The following is a 14,497-nucleotide window of genomic DNA, read 5'->3' on the forward strand; positions in this document are numbered from 1 at the left end:
CAGGACGGTATTCAATGGCTAAAATCAATGAATAATGTCATTGCACAAACAGTCATTTCTCTGCTTGAAAAGGTGGAATTCTGAATGTTGTTGCTTTTTCCTGCTCCTTTTAGCATGCTATAAAATATTCAAAGAGGGACAGCTGCTATCTGTTTGTGTTCAGCCAATACCTTCAACCATTTCTGGTATATGAGTAACAGGACGTTTTTCAATGGCTAAAATCACTGAATAATGTCATTGCACAAACAGTCAATTCTCTGCTTGGAAAGGTGGAATTCTGAAATTTTTTCCTTTTCCTACTCCTTTTAGCATGGTAAACAAGATTCAAAGAGGGTGAGCTGCTATCTGTTTGTGTTCAGCCAACACCTTCAACCATTTCTGGCATATGAGTAACAGGACGATTTTCAATGGCTAAAATCATTGAATAATGTCATTGCACAAACAGTCATTTCTCTGCTTTGAAAGGTGGAATTCTGAAATTTTTTGCTTTTTCCTGCTCCTTTTAGCATGTTAAATAAGATTCAAAGAGGGTGAGCTGATATCTGTTTGTGTTCAGCCAATACCTTCTACCATTTCTGGTATATGAGTAACAGGATGGTTTTCAATGGCTAAAATCAATGAATAATGTCATTGCACAAACAGTCATTTCTCTGCTTGGAAAGGTGGAATTATGAATTTTTTTTGCGTTTTCCTGCTCCTTTTAGCATGCTAACGAAAATTCAAAGAGGGTAAGCGGCTATCTGTTTGTGTTCAGCCAATATCTTCTACCATTTCTGGTATATGAGTAACAGGACGGTTTTCAATGGCTAAAGTCAATGAATAATGTCCTTGCACAAACAGTCATTTCTCTGCTTGGAAAGGTCGAATACTGAATGTTGTTGCTTTTTCCTGCTCCTTTTAGCATGCTATAAAATATTCAAAGAGGGACAGCTGCTATCTGTTTGTGTTCAGCCAATACCTTCAACCATTTCTGGTATATGAGTAACAGGACGTTTTTCAATGACTAAAATCACTGAATAGTGTCCTTGCACAAACAGTCATTTCTTTGCTTGGAAAGGTGGAATTCTGAATATTTTTGCTTTTTCCTGCTCCTTCTAGCATTCTAAAGAAGATTCAAAGAGGGTGAGCCGGAATCTGTTTGCGTTCAGCCAATGCCTTCTACAATTTCTGGTATAGGAGTAACAGGACGGTTTTCAATGGCTAAAATCAATGAATAATGTCATTGCACAAACAGTCATTTCTCTGCTTGGAAAGGTGGAATTCTTAAATTTTTTTCCTCTATCCTGTGCCTTTTAGCATGATAAAGAAGAATCAAAGAGGGTGAGCTGGTATCTGTTTGCGTTCAGCCAATACCTTCAACCATTTCTGGTATATGAGTAACAGGACGGTTTTCAATGGCTAAATCAATGAATGATGTCATTGCACAAACAGTCATTTCTCTGCTTGGAAGGGTAGAATTCTGAAATTTTTTGCTTTTTCCTCCTCCTTTTAGCATGCTAAAGAAGATTCAAAGAGGGTGAGCTGGTATCTGTTTGCGTTCAGCCAATACCTTCAACCATTTCTGGTATATGAGTAACAGGATGGTTTTCAATGACTAAAATCAATGAATAATGTCATTACACAAACAGTCATTTCTCAGCATGGAAAGGTGGAATTCTGAAATTTTTTGCTTTTTCCTGCTCACTTTAGCATGCTAAAGAAGATTCGAAGAGGTTGAGCTGCTATCTGTTTGTGTTCAGCCAATGCCTTCAACCATTTCTGGTATATGAGTAACAGGAGGTTTTTCAATGGCTATAATCAATGAATAATGTCAATGCACAAACAGTTATTTCTCTGCTTTGAAAGGTAAAATTCTGAAATTGTTTTCTTTTCCTGCTCCTTTTAACATGCTAAAGAAGATTCAAAGAGGGTGAGCTGCTATCTGTTTGTGTTGAGCCAATACCTTCAACCATTTCTGGCATATGAGTAACAGGACGTTTTTCAATGGCTAAAATCAATGAATAATGTCATTGCACAAACAGTCAATTCTCTGCTTGGAAAGGTGGAATTCTGAATTTCTTTGCTTTTTCTTGCTCCTTTTAGCATTCTATAGAAGATTCAAACAGGGTGAGCTGCTATCTGTTTGTGTTCAGCCAATACCTTCTACCATTTCTGGTATATGAGTAACAGGACGGTTTTCAATGGCTAAAATCAATAAATAATGTCATTGCACAAACAGTCATTTCTCTGCTTGGAAAGGTGGAATTATGAATTTTTTTGCGTTTTCCTGCTCCTTTTAGCATGCTAAAGAAAATTCAAAGAGGGTAAGCGGCTATCTGTTTGTGTTCAGCCAATATCTTCTACCATTTCTGGTATATGAGTAACAGGACGGTTTTCAATGGATAAAGTCAATGAATAATGTCATTGCACAAACAGTCATTTCTCTGCTTGGAAAGGTGGAATTCTGAATGTTCTTGCTTTTTCCTGCTTCTTTTAGCATGCTATAAAATATTCAAAGAGGGACAGCTGCTATCTGTTTGTGTTCAGCCAATACCTTCAACCATTTCTGGTATATGAGTAACAGGACGTTTTTCAATGGCTAAAATCACTGAATAGTGTCCTTGCACAGTCATTTCTTTGCTTGGAAAATGGAATTCTGAATATTTTTGCTTTTTCCTGCTCCTTCTAGCATTCTAAAGAAGATTCAAAGAGGGTGAGCCGGAATCTGTTTGCGTTCAGCCAATGCCGTCTACCATTTCTGGTATAGGAGTAACAGGACGGTTTTCAATTTCCACCCCCCTGTCCATTTGTAAGACATAGAACTGCAGTGCTTGCCCCCACCCTAAGAATTTTTATTACCGTTGTAAACCCTCAGCGTAGAGCAGCGTCTAGTTTAAACTGGTCTCTCCCTCCAATTCTATTGTTTAGCTGGACAAACATTTAATGTCAAATTTAATAAACGCACAGGACTGTCACTAACCCAGGGACCTCATTTTTGGAATGCTCACATTTTCCTGGTTACAATGATATATTTTTCATAACTGGGAAACCCCCAGAAATCGAGGAAATGTTTTTTTAGAGTCAGAGCATCATAGGGATGTCATGTTTAATATCCATCTGCATGAAAATTAGTGACGGCCAACATGATGTCTCCATCTTGGATGTGGGACCCCCCCACACCAAGATATGGAATATGAAGGATGATTAGGTCTTGTGCATCAGGGCGGGTTCACAAAGCTGAGCCCCCCTTGTGAGGTAAATAATGGGTGTCTCCCTGAGTTTTGGCTGCTTTCCAAAAAAACAGAACGGTCATAAAACTGGCATTCCAACCAGACGCATGCCCTACATGCTGCGTGAAGGTATCACATCTACTTTCCGGTAAGCCGTCCCTCCCACACAATCTGAGACCATCACCACGTGGCGCAGGTTTTGATATCACTTATCCCTTTTATTTTAATAACTGTTTATGCATATATGTAAATTGTCTCTTTTATAATATCTTGTATATCTTTTGTAAACACTGCACACTTTCGGGAGTAAATCATTATTATTTACCAGTTTCGTTCTTCTTGTCCTATGTCGAGCAAACACGTTCCTCACCCGCTCATTCACGTTACCTACCAAGTACCCGATCTGCCTGTTAAGAGATCGGTGGTGGTAGTATACCAGTATTTATGTGATATTGTGGTTTGAGGGTGGCTGGTTGGAGGTATATATACGTTCCTGGAAGGAACTGGTGGTATATATACATCCTGTCACATCACGTGCCGCAATAGTCGACATAAATTAGACCAGCTGCACCCATGCTTATCCTCGGTTAATACCGTGTGTGACCAGCAGGATAAGGAGGCGCCAGAGAGATGCAAGGTCTAAACCAAAAGTGGGTTCGGTTTCATGACAAGGAATTCTGAATTTTTTTGCTTTTTCCTCCTCCTTTTAGCATGCTAAAGAACATTTAAAGAGAGTGAGCTGCTATCTGTTTGTGTTCAGCCAATACCTTCAACCATTTCTGATATATGAGTAACAGGACGGTTTTCAATGGCTAAAATCAATGAATAATGTCATTGCACAAACAGTCATTTCTCTGCTTGGAAAGGTGGAATTCTGAAATTTTTTGCTTTTTCCTGCTCCTTTTAGCATGCTAAAGAAGATTTAAAGAGGGTGAGCTGCTATATGTTTGTGTTCAGCCAATACCTTCAACCATTTCTGATATATGAGTAACAGGACGATTTTCAATGGCTAAAATCAACGAATAATGTCATTGCACAAACAGTCATTTCTCTACTTGGAAAGGTGGAATACTGAAATGTTTTGCTTTTTCCTGCTCCTTTTAGCATGCTAAAGATTTAAAGAGGGTGAGCTGCTATCTGGTTACGTTCAGCCAATACCTTCAACCATTTCTGATATATGAGTAACAGGACGGTTTTCAAAGGCTAAAATCAATGAATAATGTCATTGCACAAATAGTCATTTCTCTGCTTGGAAAGGTGGAATTCTGAAATGTTTTGCTTTTTCTTGCTCCTTTTAGCATGCTAAACAAGATTCAAAGAGGGTAAGCTGCTATCTGTTTGTGTTCAGCCAATACCTTCAACCATTTCTGGTATATGAGTAACAGGATGGTTTTCAATGGCTAAAATCAATGAATAATGTCATTGCACAAACAGTCATTTCTCTGCTTGGAAAGGTGGAATTCGGAAATGTTTTGCTTTTCCCTCCTCCTTTTAGCATGCTTAAGAAGATTCAAAGAGGGTGAGCTGATATCTGTTTGTGTTCAAGCCATTACCTTTAACCATTTCTGGTATATGAGTAACAGGACATTTTTCAATGGCTAAAATCAATGAATAATGTCATTGCACAAACAGTCATTTCTCTGCTTGGAAAGTGGAATTCTGAAATTCTTTGCTTTTTCCTGCTCCTTTTAGCATGCTAAAGAAGATTCAAAGCGGGTGAGCTGATATCTGTTTGTGTTCAAGCCAATACCTTTAACCATTTCTGGTATATGAGTAACAGGACGTTTTTCAATGGCTAAAATCAATGAATAATGTCATTGCACAAACAGTCATTTCTATGCTTGGAAAGGTGGAATGTCAGGCAAAATGTATTTTTGGGCCTAGCTTTAAAAAAATGAGAGCTGTCTCAAATTTCCTCTCCCCCTGTCCATTTGGAAGACATAGAACTGCAGTGCTTGCCCCCACCCTAAGAATTTTTATTACCGTCGTAAACCCTCAGCTTAGAGCAGCGTCTAGTTTAAACTGGTCTCTCCCTCCAATTCTATTGTTTAGCTGGACAAACGTTTAATGTCAAATTTAATAAACGCACAGGACTGTCACTAACCCAGGGACCTCATTTTTGGAATGCTCACATTTTCCTGGTTACAATGATATATTTTTCATAACTGGGAAACCCCCAGAAATCGAGGAAATGTTTTTTTAGCGTCGGAGCATCATAGAAATGTCATGTTTAATATCCATCTGCATGAAAATTAGTGATGGCCAACATGATGTCTCCATCTTGGATGTGGGACCCCACCACACCAAGATATGGAATATGAAGGATGATTAGGTCTTGTGCAGCAGGGCGGGTTCACAAAGCTGAGCCCCCCTTGTGAGGTAAATAATGGGTGTCTCCCTGAGTTTTGGCTGCTTTCCAAAAAAACAGAACGGTCATAAAACTGGCATTCCAACCAGGGACGTCAGACGCATGCCCTACACGCTGCGTGAAGGAATCACATCTACTTTCCGGGGAGCTGTCCCTCCCACAGAATCTGAGACCATCACCACGTGGCGCAGGTTTTGATATAACTTATCCCTTTTATTTTAATAACTGTTTATGCATATATGTAAATTGTCTCTTTTATAATATCTTGTATATCTTTTGTAAACACTGCCCACTTTCTGGAGTAAATCATTATTATTTACCAGTTTCGTTCTTCTTGTCCTATGTCGAGCAAACACGTTCCTCACCCGCTCATTCACGTTACCTACCAAGTACCCGATCTGCCTGTTAAGAGATCGGTGGTGGTAGTATACCAGTATTTATGTGATACTGTGGTTTGCGGGTGGCTGGTTGGAGGTATATATACGTTCCTGGAAGGAACTGGTGGTATATATACGTCCTGTCACATCACGTGCCGCAATAGTCTACATAAATTAGACCAGCTGCACCCGTGCTTATCCTCGGTCAATACCGTGTGTGACCAGCAGGAAAAGGAGGCGCCAGAGAGATGCAAGGTCTAAACCAAAAGTGGGTGCGGTTTCATGACAGGGAATTCTGAATTTCTTTGCTTTTTCGTCTTCCTTTTAGCATGCTAAAGAAGATTTAAAGAGGGTGAGCTGCTATCTGTTTGTGTTCAGCCAATACCTTCAACCATTTCTGATATATGAGTAACAGGACGGTTTTCAATGGCTAAAATCAATGAATAATGTCATTGCACAAACAGTCATTTCTCTGCTTGGAAAAGTGGTATTCTGAAATTCTTTGCTTTTTCCTGCTCCTTTTAGCATGCTAAAGAAGATTCAAAGAGGGTGAGCTGATATCTGTTTGTGTTCAAGCCAATAACTTTAACCATTTCTGGTATATGAGTAACAGGACGTTTTTCAATGGCTAAAATCAATGAATAATGTCATTGCACAAACAGTCATTTCTATGCTTTGAAAGATGGAATTCTGAAATTGTTGCTTTTTCCTGTTCCTTTTAGCATGCTAAAGAAGATTCAAAGAGGGTGAGCTGCTATCTGTTTGCGCTCAGCCAATACCTTCAACCATTTCTTGTACATGAGTAACAGGACGTTTTTCAGTGGCTAAAATCAATGAATAATGTCATTGCTCAGTCATTTTTCTGCTTTGAAAGGTGGAATTAGGAATTTTTTTGCTTTTTCCTGCTCCTTTTAGCATGCTAGAGAGGATTGAAAGAGGGTGTGCGGCTATATGTTTGCGTTCAGCCAATACCTTCAACCATTTCTAGTATATGAGTAATAGCACGTTTTTCAATGGCTAAAATCAATGAATAACGTCATTGCACAAACAGTCATTTCTCTGCTTGGAAAGGTGGATTCTGAATTGTTTTGCTTTTTCCTGCTCCTTTTAGCATGCTAAAGAAGATTGAAAGAGGGTGAGCAGCTATCTGTTTGCTTTCAGCCAATATCTTCTACCATTTCTGGTATATGAGTAACAAGACATTTTTCAATAGCTAAAATCATTGAATAGTGTCCTTGCACAAACAGTCATTTCTCTGCTTGGAAAGGTGGAATTCTGAATTTTTTTGCTTTTTCCTGCTCCTTCTAGTATTCTAAAGAAGATTCAAACAGGGTGAGCCGGTATCTGTTTACGTTCAGCCAATACCTTCAACCATTTCTGGTATATGAGTAACAGGACGGTTTTCAATGGCTAAAATCAATGAATAATGTCATTGCACAAACAGTCATTTCTATGCTTGGAAAGGGGGAATTCTGATTTTTTTTGCTTTTTCCTCCTCCTTTTAGCATGCTAAAGAAGATTTAAAGAGGGTGAGCTGCTATCTGTTTGTGTTCAGCCAATACCTTCAACCATTTCTGATATATGAGTAACAGGACGGTTTTCAATGGCTAAAATCAATGAATAATGTCATTGCACAAGCAGTCATTTCTCTGCTTGGAAAAGTGGAATTCTGAAATTCTTTGCTTTTTCCTGCTCCTTTTAGCATGCTAAAGAAGATTCAAAGAGGGTGAGCAGCTATATGTTTGCGTTCAGCCAAGACCTTCAACCATTTCTGGTATATGAGTAACAGGACGTTTTTCAATGGCTAAAATCACTGAATAGTGTCCTTGCACAAACAGTCATTTCTTTGCTTGGAAAGGTGGAATTTTGAATATTTTTGCTTTTTCCTGCTCCATCTACCATTCTAAAGAAGATTAAAAGAGGGTGAGCCGGAATCTGTTTGCGTTCAGCCAATACCTTCTACCATTTCTGGTATAGGAGTAACAGGACGTTTTTCAATGGCTAAAATCAATGAATAATGTCACTGCACAAACAGTCATTTCTCTGCTTGGAAAGGTGGAATTCTGAAATTTTTTTCCTCTATCCTGCTCCTATTAGCATGTTAAAGAGGATTCAAAGTGGGAGAGCTGCTATCTGTTTGTGTTCATCCAATACTTTCAACAATTTCTGGTATATGAGTAACAGGACGGTTTTCAATGTCTAAAATCAATGAATAATGTCATTGCACAAACAGTCATTTCTCTACTTGGAAAGGTGGAATTCTGAATTTTCTTGCTTTTTCCTGCTCCTTCTAGCATTCTAAAGAAGATTCAAAGAGGGTGAGCCGGTATCTGTTTGCGTTCAGCCAATACCTTCAACCGTTTCTGGTATATGAGTAACAGGACGGTTTTCAGTGGCTAAATCAATGAATGATGTCATTGCACAAACAGTCATTTCTCTGCTTGGAAAGGTGGAATTCTGAAATTTTTTGCTTTTTCCTCTTCCTTTTAGCATGCTAAAGAAGATTCAAAGAGGGTGAGCTGGTATCTGTTTGCGTTCAGCCAATACCTTCAACCATTTCTATTATATGAGTAACAGGATAGTTTTCAATGATTAAAATCAATGAATAATGTCAATACACAAACAGTCATTTCTCAGCATGGAAAGGTGGAATTCTGAAATTTTTTGCTTTTTCCTGCTCACTTTAGCATGCTAAAGAAGATTCGAAGAGGTTGAGTTGCTATCTGTTTGTGTTCAGCCAATACCTTCAACCATTTCTGGTATATGAGTAACAGGAGGTTTTTCAATGGCTATAATCAATGAATAATGTCAATGCACAAACAATTATTTCTCTGCTTTGAAAGGTAAAATTCTGAAATTTTTTTCTTTTCCTGCTCCTTTTAGCATGCTAAAGAAGATTCAAAGAGGGTGAGCTGCTATCTGTTTGTGTTGAGCCAATACCTTCAACCATTTCTGGCATATAAGTAACAGGACGTTTTTCAATGGCTAAAAACAATGAATAATGTCATTGCACAAACAGTCAATTCTTTGCTTGGAAAGGTGGAATTCTGAAATGTTTTGCCTTTTCTTGCTCCTTTTAGCATTCTAAAGAAGATTCAAAGATGGTGAGCAGGTATCTGTTTGTGTTCAGCCAATATCTTCTACCATTTCTGGTATATGAGTAACAGGACGGTTTTCAGTGGCTAAATCAATGAATGATGTCATTGCACAAACAGTCATTTCTATGCTTTGAAAGATGGAATTCTGAAATTGTTGCTTTTTCCTGCTCCTTTTAGCATGCTAAAGAAGATTCAAAGAGGGTGAGCTGCTATCTGTTTGCGCTCAGCCAATACCTTCAACCATTTCTTGTACATGAGTAACAGGACGTTTTTCAGTGGCTAAAATCAATGAATAATGTCATTGCTCAGTCATTTTTCTGCTTTGAAAGGTGGAATTTTTTTGCTTTTTCCTGCTCATTTTAGCATGCTAGAGAAGATTGAAAGAGGGTGATCTGCTATCTGTTTGCTTTCAGCCAATATCTTCAACCATTTCTGGTATATGAGTAACAAGACGTTTTTCAATAGCTAAAATCATTGAATAGTGTCCTTGCACAAACAGTCATTTCTCTGCTTGGAAAAGTGGAATTCTGAAATTTTTTGCTTTTTCTTGCTCCTTTTAGCATGCTAAAGAAGATTCAAAGAGGGTGAGCTGTTATCTGTTTGTGTTCAAGCCAATACCTTCAACCTTTCCTGGTATATGGGTAACAGCACATTTTTCAATGGCTAAAATCAATGAATAACATCATTGCACAAACAGTCATTTCTCTGCTTGGAAAAGTGGAATTTTGAAATTCTTTGCTTTTTCCTGCTCCTTTTAGCATGCTATAGAAGCTTCAAAGAGGGTGAGCTGCTATCTGTTTGTGTTCAAGATAATACCTTCAACCATTTCTGGTATATGAGTAACAGGAAGTTTTTCAATGGCTAAAATCAATGAATAATGTTATTGCACAAACAGTCATTTCTCTGCTTGGAAAAGTGGAAGTCTGAAATTCTTTGTTTTTTCCTGCTCCTTTTAGCATGCTAAAGAAGATTCAAAGAGGGTGAGCTGCTATCTGTTTGTGTTCCAGCCAATACCTTCAACCATTTCTGGTATATGAGTAAGAGGATGGCTTTCAATGGCTAAAATCAAAGAATAATGTCATTGCACAAACAGTCATTTCTCTGCTTTGAAAGATGGAATTCTGAAATTGTTTTCTTTTTCCTGCTCCTTTTAGCATGCTAAAGAAGATTCGTAGAGGGTGAGCTGCTATCTGTCTGTGCTCAGCCAATACCTTCAAGCATTTCTGGTACATGAGTAACAGGACGTTTTTCAATGGCTAAAATCAATGAATAATGTCATTGCTCAGTCATTTTTCTGCTTTGAAAGGTGGAATTCAGAATTTGTTTTGCTTTTTCCTGCTCCTTTTAGCATGCTAAAGAAGATTCAAAGTGGGTGAGCTGCTATCTGTTTGTGTTCAGCCAATACTTTCAACAATTTCTGGTATATGAGTTACAGGACGTTTTTCAATGGCTAAAATCAATGAATAATGTCATTGCACAAACAGTCATTTCTATGCTTGGAAAGGTGGAATGTCAGGCAAAATGTATTTTTGGGCCTAGTTTTAAAAAAATGAGAGCTGTCTCAAATTTCCACCCCCCCCTGTCCATTTGTAAGACATAGAACTGCAGTGCTTGCCCCCACCCTAAGAATTTTTATTACAGTCATAAACCCTCAGCGTAGAGCAGCGTCTAGTTTAAACTGGTCTCTCCCTCCAATTCTATTGTTTAGCTGGACCAACGTCTAATGTCAATTTTAATAACGCACAGGACTGTCACTAACCCAGGGACCTCATTTTTGGAATGCTCACATTTTCCTGGTTACAATGATATATTTTTCATAACTGGGAAATCCCCAGAAATCGAGGAAATGTTTTTTTAGCGTCTGAGCATCATAGAGATGTCATGTTTAATATCCATCTGCATGAAAATTAGTGACGGCCAACATGATGTCTCCATCTTGGATGTGGGACCCCCCCACACCAAGATATGGAATATGAAGGATGATTAGGTCTTATGCAGCAGGACGGGTTCACAAAGCCGAGCCCCCCTTGTGAGGTAAATAATGGGTGTCTCCCTGAGTTTTGGCTGCTTTCCAACAAACCAGAACGGTCATAAAACTGGCATTCCAACCAAGGGACGTCAGACGTATGCCCTACACGCTGCGTGAAGGAATCACATCTATTTTCCAGGGAGCTGTCCCCCCCACAGAATCTGAGACCATCACCACGTGGCGCAGGTTTTGCTATCACTTATCCCTTTTATTTTCATAACTGTTTATGCATATATATAAATTGTCTCTTTTATAATATCTTGTATATCTTTTGTAAACACTGCACACTTTCGGGAGTAAATCATTATTATTTACCAGTTTCGTTCTTCTTGTCCTATGTCGAGCAAACACATTCCTCACCCACTAATTCACGTTACCTACCAGGTACCCGATCCGCCTGTTAAGAGATCGGTGGTAGTAGTATACCAGTATTTATGTGATATTGTGGTTTGAGGGTGGCTGGTCGGAGGTATACACTGTGTTCCAAATTATTATGCAAATAATATATGCTCAGATTTTCCCAAATTACCTATATGAATTGCAGTCATTGTAATTTTCCAGTCAAATAACTATTAGAGTACAATTGAAAGGTTTTTGTACAAACTGCCTATGATAATAGTATATTTTTAAAAAAATAAAAAACTCAAACTGCACTCAAAATGCATGTTCCAAATTATTATGCACAGCAGAGTTTTCAACCTTTTCATTTTAGTAAAGAACAAAAAAATGGTCATTTTTTGAAATTATAAGCATTAGCAGGTAATTACAAACTGAAATCAAACAGTTTTCAACTCAAAACTTTATTCTAGGTGATGCTACATTTGCACATAGGACCGCTTGTTCGAAAGGAGCTTCTGAACTCTCTCGTACATTGAATTTGTCAGGTTTTGGATGGTTTCTGCTTTAATTGTTTTGCATGAGGACAGAATACCCTCCCAGAGCTGTTGCTTAGATGTGAACTGCCTCCCGCCATCATAGACACTCCTTTTGATGATGCTCCAGAGGTTCTGAATGGGGTAGAGGTCAGGGGAGCATGGGGGTCACACCATAAGTTTGTCCCCTTTTATGCCCATAGCAGCCAGAGATGCAGATGTGTTATGTGCAGCATGAGAGGGGGCATTATCATGCTTGAAATGATCTCAATTGTCTAGATGGATGGAGTGGAGGATGGCTGGTTGATGGACACCCCATGCAAACTTGGCTACGGCGCTAACAAGGAGGAGGTGGAGAAATGTTTTGGGCTGGAATCATGTGGAGAGAGATTGTCGGCCCTTTTAGGATCCCTGAAGGGGTAAAGATGAACTCCATAATGTATGTTGAGTTTCTCAAACAGCACTTCTGTCAGGCAAAAGGTATTTTTTCCCTAATTTTAAAAATGAGAGATGTTTTAAAAAAGAAACCCCCCCACCCCCTATCCGTTTGTAAGAGAAGACATAGAACTGCAGTGCTGGCCCCCACCCTAAGAATTTTTATTATCGTCGTAAACCCTCAGTACAGAGCAGCTTCTAGTTCAAAATAGTTATTCCCTCCAAAATTCTATTGTTTAGCTGGACAAACAGTTAATGTAGAATTTAAAAACGCACATGACGGTCACTAACCCAGGGACCAGAGTTTTGGAATGTTCACATTTTCCTGGTTACAATGATATATTTTTCATAACTGGGATACCGCCAGAAATCGAGGAATTGGTTTCTTAGCCTCTGAGCATCACAGAGAGGTCCTGTTTAATATCCATCTGCATGAAAATTAGTAACGGCCAACATGATGTCTCCATCTTGGATGTGGGACCCCCCCCCACACCAAGATATGAAATCTGAAGGTTTCTATGTTCTATGCAGCTGGGTGGTTTCACAAAACCGAGCCCCCATGTGAGGTAGACAAAATGGGCGGTTCCTAATAATTTGGCCCTGTTACTAAAAAGCAAATTGGCCATTTTCAGGTCATTCTTCTCAGGGACGCCAGACGCACGCACATCACGCTGCGCGGAAGAATCAATTTCCGGGGAGCCGTCCCCCCCACAGAATCTGAGACCATCACCTTGTGAAGCAGGTTTTGCTATTACTTATCCCTTTTATTTTAATAACTGTTTTATGCATACATGTAAATTGTCTCCTTTATAATATCTTGTATATATTTTGTAAACACTGCCCACCTTTTGGGAGTAAATCATTAATTATTTACCAGTTTCGTCCTTCTTGTCCTATGTCGAGCAAACACGTTCCTCACCCGCTAATTCACGTTACCTACCAGGTACCCGATCCACCTGTTAAGCGATCGGTGGTGGCAGTATACCAGTATTTATGTGATATTGTGGTTTGAGGGTGGCTGGTCGGAGGTATATATACGTTCCTGGAAGGAACTGGTGGTATATATACGTTCTGTCACATCACGTGCCGCAATAGTCGACATAAACTAGAGCAGCTGCACCCGTGCTTATCCTCGGTCAATACCGTGTTTGACCAGCAGGATAAGGGGGCGCCAGAGAGCTGCAAGGTCTGACCCAAAAGTGGGTGTCGTTTTCCTGACAAATTGGTGGCAAGCGGTGGGATCATAGGACATTAATGATCTGGTTTGAGCAATCATTCTTCTCACTAAAAACTGGCACAAAAGTTTTGGAGGATCGAACTCAGTGTTTATTAGATCTAAGACAATACTGTATGTGTAGCAGTTACCCCTACCCTTCTTCGTTTTTTCTTTTCTATTTTTATTTTGGTGATCATGGTCGTAGTTGGGGAGTCCTGGTACAGCCAGCAGAAAAAGGACACTCTTATTGGAATATGTATAACCAAAGGCATTGACCCCCATGGCAAAAGCAGAGAACAAATGATTGCTGAACTGTTACAAGATGCTGCAGAGCCCGTCCGACAGCAGAGCCCTGATCAGGGGGCGGCCAGCCAAGGCCCGGATGGCGCTGCTGCAGGGGTCCCAACTGTGATTGCCAGCCGTATCCGAAACCAGGGTAGTGTGGACCCCCACCTGCAGATGGCCTTGGAGGAGCTCGCCGCAGACGATCGTGATGGATGACTGCAGCTGATCCTGAAATTCCAGGAGCGAGCAGAGCAACAGGCCCAAGCTGACCGAGAGGCTGCTGAGTGACAAGCCCAAGCTGACCGAGAGGCTGCTGAGCGACAAGCTGACCGACGATACCAGCTGGAGCTAGCCCGGATTCAGAAGGAGTCGCCCTCTACGCAGACCCGTGAGTCCAACGGTGCCAGCTGCTTTAAACCTCGTCCTGAGCACTTCCCTGTGATGGAAAAGGATGGGGACTTGGACACATTTCTGCGAGGCTTTGAAAAGGCCTGCAGGCAGTATCAGCTGCCCACCGACCAATGGGCAAGATATTTAACTCCAGGGCTCCGAGGAAAAGCCTTGGAGGTGTTCGCTTCCCTCCCTCGAGAACAATATGGAGACTATGA

This window comes from Phyllobates terribilis, unplaced genomic scaffold, assembly GCF_046119375.1.
Source record: "Phyllobates terribilis strain yellow unplaced genomic scaffold, ASM4611937v1 Scaffold_11__3_contigs__length_659146591, whole genome shotgun sequence".
Lineage (NCBI taxonomy): Eukaryota > Metazoa > Chordata > Amphibia > Anura > Dendrobatidae > Phyllobates > Phyllobates terribilis.